Here is a 9219-nt window from a genome sequence, read left to right as displayed (position 1 = left end):
ACTTGAGAAAAAAAATTTATTTTTTAAAAAATAAAATTTATTGAATTTGATTAGTGTGAGAATTAATTTTAAACTAAGACTTTTTTATCTGATTTGTAATTGAAAAAAAATAAAAATTAGAATTCTCAAAAAAATTCAAGACCTCTGAATAAATATAGAAAGATTATATTATTTGAGTTATAGTTCGTTGGCTTTAAGTTATTTTTTTTATTTGTTTTAAAATAAAAAAATTATAATTCTTAAAGAGTAAAGTATCGTTTTTGCCCCCAACGTTTGGGGTAAATTCTATTTGCGTCCCTAACGTTTAAATCGTCCTATTTGTATCCCTAATGTTTGTAAAAGTAATTCAATGTTATTCTGCTGTCAATTACACATCATGAACACTTTAGTTTGAGTTTTAAAAATCTCTTCTTGAAATTAGAATACAAATGTTTGGAATAGAATTAATGATCTATTCCGAAAAATAGCTCATCAAAAGTTGAAACTAATTCCTACAACATTTACATAATTCACTTTTTTAGGGACATAATTGAATCTAAACACAAATAGTGGGTATAATATTAAAATCGAACACATCCAAATGATACCTAATTTCAAACAAACTCTAATTATTTGGTTGTTAATGTTATTGTGGTAACTTTGAAAATATTAAACTTATCTTTTGATATAACATCAAACAAAACAAAAAGGAATAGGATAAACTTAGCATTCTCCCCAGATCGAAGTCGTATTTTATTTGTAGTTATATTTCTTATTAGGATTATTTTCTGGTGGAATATTTCTATAATTACTGTTGCCTTTTGCCCATTTTAGACCACTCTTTTTGTATCAACAAAATCTTAATATCTGGTGCGCAAATTGTGAAATCGCACAGTTTAATCGACAAGTGCATTGGATCATCTAAGTAATACTTCAGGTGAGCAAGAATTGATCCCACGAGAATTGTCGAACTGAACAAACAGAAAAAGATTGTTGATGGTTGAAAACACAAGAAATAGTAAATAAGAGAGCAAAGAAAGTAACTAAAAGGTTGGTGTAAAAATAGGGAGAGAAAATAGTTAAGGTTTTAGAGATGTTTACTTTTTTGGATAAGTTTTCTTACTAACTATTTTAATCATGCAAGATTCATTCCGTGGCAAACTGTAAATGACTAAACCCTAATGTCTTAGTGATTTAGTCTTCTCTAACCTTCATTAACTGCCACCGTTGTTATCACTTAATTCTGATTAGAGGGTTAAGTTCAAAACTAATTTATGGTCACAAAAATCCTAATTACCCAAAACTAACAGGATTATATGTCATATATCCCAATTAGTTTATGTAATTAGCAACTTAGGAGAAATTTATTTTCAAGCTGTTGTTCAAACGAGATAGCTTTGTCGAGAATTACAAGAACACATGTAAAATAAGGGTCATACTTTTGTTCCACCCAGATTCATGAGATTAAGAACGAAAATAATCCTTAAAACTGAATTAATACATTAATTAACACGGAAAAGCAATAGTTTTAATCCATAGAAATAAGCAGAGCTCCTAACCTTCACCGAAGAGGTTTAGTTGCTCATGATTTACAGAGAAAATAAGGGTTCTGAAAAATGTGCAGAAGAGAGAGCCAAGATGCCCCTCTCAAGAGTGAATCTTTTTCCTTTTATATCTAACCTAATTTGATTTGAAACTAAAATAGAATATTCAATTATAAATCTAAAAGATTTTGTTTGTAAGTAAAAATTATAAAAATTAGATAAAAAATGATAATTAAAAGCTAAATCCCACTAAAGATGCTCTCTTGGGCGAGTTTGACCCGTATTTTGGCCTTTAGCGCCGGCAAGGGGAAGTTCTGGCATTTTTCTGTCTTCTTTGGGCACTAAACACCAGGCTCGACGTTTAGCGGCAGATTTGGTAGTGATTCCAGAAGAAAATTATAGACTATTATATATCATTGGAAAGCTCTAGAAGTTGCCTTTCCAACGCCGTTAAAACTATTGGACCTCTATAGCTCAAGTTATACTCGTTGAAATGTAGGGAGGTCAGGGTTGACAGCATCTATTTTCTTCCTTTGTTTTTGCACAAAACTCTGCTAAATTCGCCCGAATTTTACCCGAAATAATAAAAAATATCAAAACAACTCAAAGTAGTATTCAAAGAGATTTTTTGCACTAAAATATAATAAAACTTAATAAATTCTAACTAAAAATAACTAAAAAATGAAGGAAAAAAGGTACAAGATGCTCACGCATCACTATCTTTGAAAAATACAACGGGAGACCAAAATCATAAGGATAATGTTTGAGATGTGAAGCACAGCAAGTGTTCCAGGCCCACTTGAAGATGCTGAAAATGGTTCAGAAAGTGAAGAGGTTGGGCCAGAATTAGTGAATGAGGTGAGAGATGGTCCAAAGAGAGTGATGAAAGCTCCAAAATGGATGAAAGACTATACTAATTGAGGGAGTACACTATACTAATTAATGGAGTACATAGTAGGATATTACACTTGGGAGGTGAGGTGGCTAGTTTGTTAGAATGAGTGGATCTTATGATAAAAAGAAGAAATTACAGATTTGGAGAATAATATAGAAATCATTGTGGAATCTATTAGGAGTTTCTCCTTCAACTCAAATGAGGGGTTTCTTTAGATTTCTTCATTCTTAAATTCACAGTCCATTCATTCATTTCTACATATTATTTCTTTTATACATTTGAATTCACATACAAATTACTATACAATTCTTCTTCTTCTTCTTCTTTACATAATCAGAACCATCATTTGGTGCTTTCGTTAAGAGATTCAGTCATGGAAGTCTCGGATGAACTCACCCTCTCACAAACAGAGATTGCCGCCTTGCAACGAAGTCACATCGAGTTGAGCAGCAAATTTACGTCCAATGACAAGCAATTGTCTACCATGAAAGAGGCCTTGAAAGAGCTCAATGTTACGTTGAAGGGAACTCTTAAGCTGAAGGAGGTCAAGTGTGACTCACCATGAGAAGGGATCACATCATCCTTGGGATCGCCAATTCGATCCTCGCTGCCGACCTTGAAAAGGATGAAGGTTGAGCTACCTTTGTTCGATGGTGATGGAGTTGAAGAGTGGGCATTCAATGTTCGAAAATACTTTGAGTGGTATATGGTTCCGGAAGCGAATCTCTTTCCATCTCACTGGACCTGCGTATAATTGGTACATATGGGGAGTCAATAACAATATTCAATAAATTTGGGATTCATTCTTAGATGCGTTAATTACTAGATTTGGCCAAAATATATTTTATGACCCTAAAGCTACTATTAAAGAGTTGAAGCAGGTGAATTCTGTTGCTGAATATTAGAGTCAATTTGAATATTTATCAAATCAAGTGACTGGACTACTAGACGACCTTAACTGTGATCTACTCTTAGCTAAACCTACCTCTTATGTTATGGTTGTCTCTCTTGCTAAAATTTATGAGCCAAAACACCAAGCAACCCCAATCATACAATGCCTACTAATAGACCACAACCACCTAAACAACCACTGAACCCTGTTAGATTGACACCCCAATCAGGCCCTATTAGACATTTAGCCCCACATAACCCCCAACCATCAAACTTAAACCAATTTCACCCATTCAAGAAGCTTACCACAGCAGAAATCAAACAAAAATGGGAGAAGAGTTTATGCTATTATTGTGAGGATAAGTGGTCCCCCACTCATCGATGCGAAATTTCTTGCTACTTACTGGTGGGAGAAGAGGAGATGCAGGAAATCCTGCGAGAACAAGAACGAGCGGTGGTTGCACCAACCGATTTGGAGAAGCCGATCATCATCCATCCAACCCACCAGAGATCAGCTTTAATGCTATGGTGGGCCAATACCAGCCCACCACCTTTCGGCTAAAGAGAACATACTTAGGGTAGCCTGTTATGATTCAAATTGACGGCGACAGCACCTACAATTTTGTCAAGGTTAGTGTGGCCGATAAACTCAGCTTGCTGGTGCAACAAGTAACACCACTTCAAGTATTGGTTGGTAATGGAGACGTTATTGGGTGTAAGGCCAGATGTGACAACATTTTTCTAGTGATGCAGGGCTATCAATTTAACCTTGGTGCCTATGTGTTAGACCTACAGTGTGCGGCCTTATGTTAGGGGTACAATGGTTGATGGGCCTGGGGTATATGACAACTCACTATAGACTTCTCACTATGCAATTTATGGTTAATGAAGTTGCTGTGACCTTGCAAGGTGAGCGAATCCTCCAATCAGAGGGGATTAGTAACAGAATGTTGCACAAGACGGTGACAAGCGAGGTCATTGCCGGATTCTGTCACTTGAAAGTGGTGAAAGAGGAAAAAGGGGAAGTCGAGGTAACTGCACTGGTGGATGAAGTTCAACACATTTCAGAGGAGTTCCATCAGGTCTTTAAGGAACCTGATGCATGAGCATCTTTCTTGTCTTTTCCTAATGAATTTGCAATCAATTTGTTAAGTTTAATCTAGAATTAATTGTCTTTTAGCCACTATGGATGCTACTTTGAGTCTTGTGCAATTTTGTTTATTTTAGGTAGCATTCAGCTGGATTTAATGGAGTTTCTGCAGCACAAGAATTGAAGGAGATGACAGTGAGGAGCGACGCGTGCGCGTACCTGACGCGTGCGCATACCTGACGCGTGCGCGTGATTTAGAGCTTTTCATGGCGACGCGTGCGCGTGACTGACGCGTATGCGTGAAAAGCGAAGCTGCACAGCGCACCTGACGCGTACGCGTGACACGCAGAATAGACCATCGACGCGTACGCGTGACTGATGCGTACGTGTGACATGCGCCACGTACAGAAAACGCTGGGGGCGATTTTTGGGCTCCATTTTGGCACTCAAGGAAGGCGTAGCTTTCTGTCAAGTTAGGCACGGATCTAGTGAAGTCAAGTGGTTCCCACGTTACAAGGCATGGATTATTTAATTAATTCTGATTCAAATTTGAATTTGAAAATAGGAAAAGATATTATCTTAATTTTAGATATTAGATTTTAAATTAATTAGGATTATTTATAAAAAGGAGAAAATTTTCTTCTTTAGGGGGATTCCGGGGGATTCCATTAGGGGATTCTATTCCAATTTACATTCCGTACTCTATAATTTTACCAGAATCCTAGTTTTCTTCTCTGAGTCATGAGCAACTAAACCTCCATTGTTAAGGTTAGGAGTTCTGTCTATTTGTATGGATTAATTCTATTGTTTTTGTCTTTTAATTCATGTTTTGATTTATAATTCAAGAATTATTTTCGCTCTTTATTTTATGAATTTGGGTGGAACGAAAGTATGACCATGTTCTAATTATGTTCTTGTATAACTTGGAAAAGCTCTTTACTTGAACAACAGCTTGAAAACAATTTCTCCTAAATTTTAATTATTTGGATTTAACAGGATACGTGACATATAATCTTCTTATTTTTGGGTAATTAGAATTTTTGTAGCATACAAACTAGAATTTGATCATGTAGCTTCTAACTGGAATTAATTGATCAAGGAATTGGCAATTAGTGAATTTTAGAGGAGACTAGAAAGGTCTAAGGAATTAGGGTCTAGTCACATATAGTTTTTCATGAATTAAATCTTACATGATTAAAATAAATTAATAAGAAAAATCAATCCAGAAAATAGATATCTCTGAAACCTTAACTATTTCTCCATATATATTTCACAACTTCTTTACTGCTTGCATTCTGAAATTCTTAATTATTGTTTAATTCTCTTTGAATACCAAAACACTCTTTTCTGCTTGCCTAACTAAGTGGTTTAACCAACCATTGTTGCTTGATCCATCAATCCTCGAGGGATCGACCCTCACTCACCTGAAGTATTACTTGGTACGACCCGGTGCACTTGCCGGTTAGTTTGTGGGTTATAAAATACCGCACTAGAACCCACCAGCTTACCCCCAACTAGATATATTGACCATCAAATCACTTTTGAACCGGGGGCAAAGCCAGTAAATGTATAACCTTACAAATACGATAATTTTCAGAAAGAAGAAATGGCTAGACTGGTGGCTGAAATGCTAAAATCAGAGGTGATTTGAGAGAGCCAGAGCGCTTTCTCTAGCCCTGTGCTCTTGGTAAAAAAAAAAAGGATAGGAGCTGGAGATTTTGTGTGAATTATCGTGCCTTGAATGCAATCACGGTGAAGGATAAATTTCCTATTCCCACCATAGAAGAGATATTAGATGAGTTATTCGGTACGACTTATTTTTCTAAGATTGATTTACGGTCTGGGCATCATCAAATTCGCATGAGTGAGGAGGCCATTTCTATAACAGCCTTCTGAACTAATGAGGGACACTATGAGTTTGTTGTGATGCCATTTAGGCTCACCAATGCTCCCTCTATGTTCCAAGCGACTATGTACCGCATTTTTCAGCCATATATATGCAAATATATTACTGTGTTTTGCAAGGATATTCTCATCTACAGCAAATCATGGGAGGAGCATCTCTCTCACTTAACTACTGCCCTCACAGTCCTATCCCAACATCAGTTCTTTGCCAAGAAATCTAAATGCCACTTTGGTCAAACTCAGGTCGAGTATTTGGGACATATAATGAGTGCCCAAGGTGTTAGCGTGGATCTCTCTAAGGTTGAGGTTATTTTGTCTTGGTTAAAGCCGAACACCCTGAAGCAATTACAAGGATTTTTGGGGCTGACCAGTTATTATAGAAAATTTGTTTCCAACTATGCTAAGCATGCGGCTCCTATGACTGACTTGTTGAAAAAGAACGGTTTTGAGTGGGGAGAAGCTACTGACAACGCCTTTGAAGGACTGAGGACTGCCATGATGGACACTCCTATATTAGCTCAACCTAATTTTTTGTTACCATTCAAGGTGGAAACGAATGCCTCAAACACAGGGGTGGGGGCAGTTTTGTCCCAACAGGGGCATCGTCTTGCATTTTTCACCAAGAAACTCAAGCAGTGGCGAAGTGGGAACTCTACTTGCTCAGGAGACGATTTTTGACTAAAACTTATCACTAGGGACTTAGGAAACTTATGACGCAGGTTATCTTAACCCTAGAATAGCAGCACTATCTTTCTAAGTTACTAGGCAATGAGTTTGAGATAGAATACCGACCTGAAAAATTAAATCAAGTAGCCAACGCTTTGTCCAGGCTTTCCGGTGAGGAAGTAAGTGTTGAGCTGAGAGCTCTAACCACAATTTAGTGATCGATTTGGTTGGTACTGCATGACGCAAGAGAACATGATCCATCTACACGGGAATTATTTAATCAGTTTCAACAGGGGAAGTTAAATTCAGATTATGTACTGCGAGATGGAGTTCTATTATTTCAGGGGAAGTTGATCATACCTGACTTCCAAGGGTTGTGGGAATTACTCCTTCAAGAATTTCATTATATTCCTAAAGCTGGCCAAGGAGGGGTGTCGAGGACATGCAAGGCTTTGGGGGAGAATTTTTATGGGCAGGGATATGATCCGATGTGCAGAAATTTGCTGATCAATGTCCTGATTGTACTATGACTAAATATGTACCAGCAAAATCTCAAGGGCTGCTTCAACCGTTACCTATTCCTGTTCGACCGTGAGTAGACATCACCATGGACTTTATTGTTTAGCTACCTAAATCTGTGAGATTCACAGCTATCCTAGTTGAGATGGATCGTTTTAGTAAGGTTGGACATTTCATATCCTTGAAACCTGGTTTTACAACTAAGGAGGCAGCCAGGGCATTTATTGGCTTAGTGGTGAAATTGCATAGGTTTCAGGCGTCGATAGTGAGTGACTGTGACCCTCTCTTCCTTAGTCGCTTTTGGAAGAACTTGCTGTCATTTAGTGTCACTTGCTTATTCTATAGCACTACATATTACCACGCCCAATCTGACGGCCAAACAGAGGTGGTAAATCAAACTTTGGAACAGTACCTACGAGTCTTCTGTCATTCTCACCCCAAGTTGTGGCATTCATACCTTTCTTAGACTGAGTTTTGTTACAATGGATCATACCACTCCTCCTTGGGCATTTCCCTCATGAGGCTCTTTATGGTTTTTTCATGGTGGCAATGCCAGAGTATGTTGTAAGTGCTTCTAAAGTGTAGGAAGTTGATGCGTTCTTGCGGACTTCAGAGGTGCTACACTGTGAATTGGGGTACCATTTGAAACAGGCCCAGGGAAAGATGTAAAAGCAAGCGGATCGTCATCGGCGGTCTATGGAATTTTTGCTGGTGGAATGGGTTCTCCTCCATGTCAAGCCATTCCGACAACAGACGATGACCCTGCAACGTCACACCAAACTCAGCAAACGGTTCTATGGGCCATTCCAAATTATGGAGAGAGTGGGTTCAGTCTCTTACCGGTTGGAGTTACCACCAGCATGTGCCTCCACCCTATTTTTCACGTCTCGGTATTGAAGTAATTTAAGGGGGCGCCGCCGCTTGAATTGCTGTCAGCTACCAATCTCCCGGTTTCGCTAGCCCCGGCCTAGTGCGATGCTTGCACGACGAACTCGAACATCCTCTGATGGAACACGAGTTGAAATTCTCGTGGATTGTGTGGGAGTGTCAAGAGAGGAAGCGTGTCAGGTCGGGCCGGGTCGGGTTATCTGACCTTAGGACCCTATTCACAGATGTGGACCTCGAGGGCAAGGTCCTCGTGGAGGCGGGTATGGTTGATGGCACAACAAAAATTCCAGGCCCACTTGAAGATACTGATAAGGGTTCATAAAGTGAAGAAATTGGGCCAAAAATAGTGAATGAGGTGAGAGATGGCCCAAATAGAGTGAGAAAAGCTCCAAAATAGATGGAAGACTATACTAATTGAGGGAGTACACTGTTGGTGGACGAAATTGTGATCCATATTCTTTTGTACTTGTATGAAATCATTATTGTGGCACCAGTTGAATTCACAACTCCGTTCAACTAACCAGCAAGTGTACTGGGTCGTCCAAGTAATAAACCTTACGCGAGTAAGGGTCGATCCCACAGAGATTGTTGGTATGAAGTAAGCTATGGTCACCTTGTAAATCTCAGTTAGGCAGATTAAATTGGTTTATGGGTTTTTGAAAATAGAAATAAGAAAATAAATAATAAAAGGGATAGAGTACTTATGCAGATTCATTGGTGGGAATTTCAGATAAGCGAATGGAGATACTATATGCTCAAGGACGCCTGCTATTCTCCTGCTTCAACTCAATCCTTCTTACTCCTTTCCATGGCAAGCTGTATGTAGGGCATCACCATCATCG

At 38.4% G+C, this 9219-nt stretch overlaps 1 protein-coding gene across 1 annotated transcript in view; it reads left to right on the top strand.

Moving 5' to 3' along the window:
- Nucleotides 1-9219, top strand: part of LOC107464968 (UDP-glucose flavonoid 3-O-glucosyltransferase 7) — a 48386-nt gene that overhangs the window by 15176 nt on the left and 23991 nt on the right. The gene's annotated exons all lie outside the window — the stretch shown is intronic.

The sequence above is a fragment of the Arachis duranensis genome, chromosome 9 (assembly GCF_000817695.3).
Source record: "Arachis duranensis cultivar V14167 chromosome 9, aradu.V14167.gnm2.J7QH, whole genome shotgun sequence".
Taxonomy (NCBI): Eukaryota; Viridiplantae; Streptophyta; class Magnoliopsida; order Fabales; family Fabaceae; genus Arachis; species Arachis duranensis.
The sequence above is the reverse complement of the archived record's forward strand: the minus strand, read 5'-3'. Positions and strand labels throughout refer to the sequence as shown.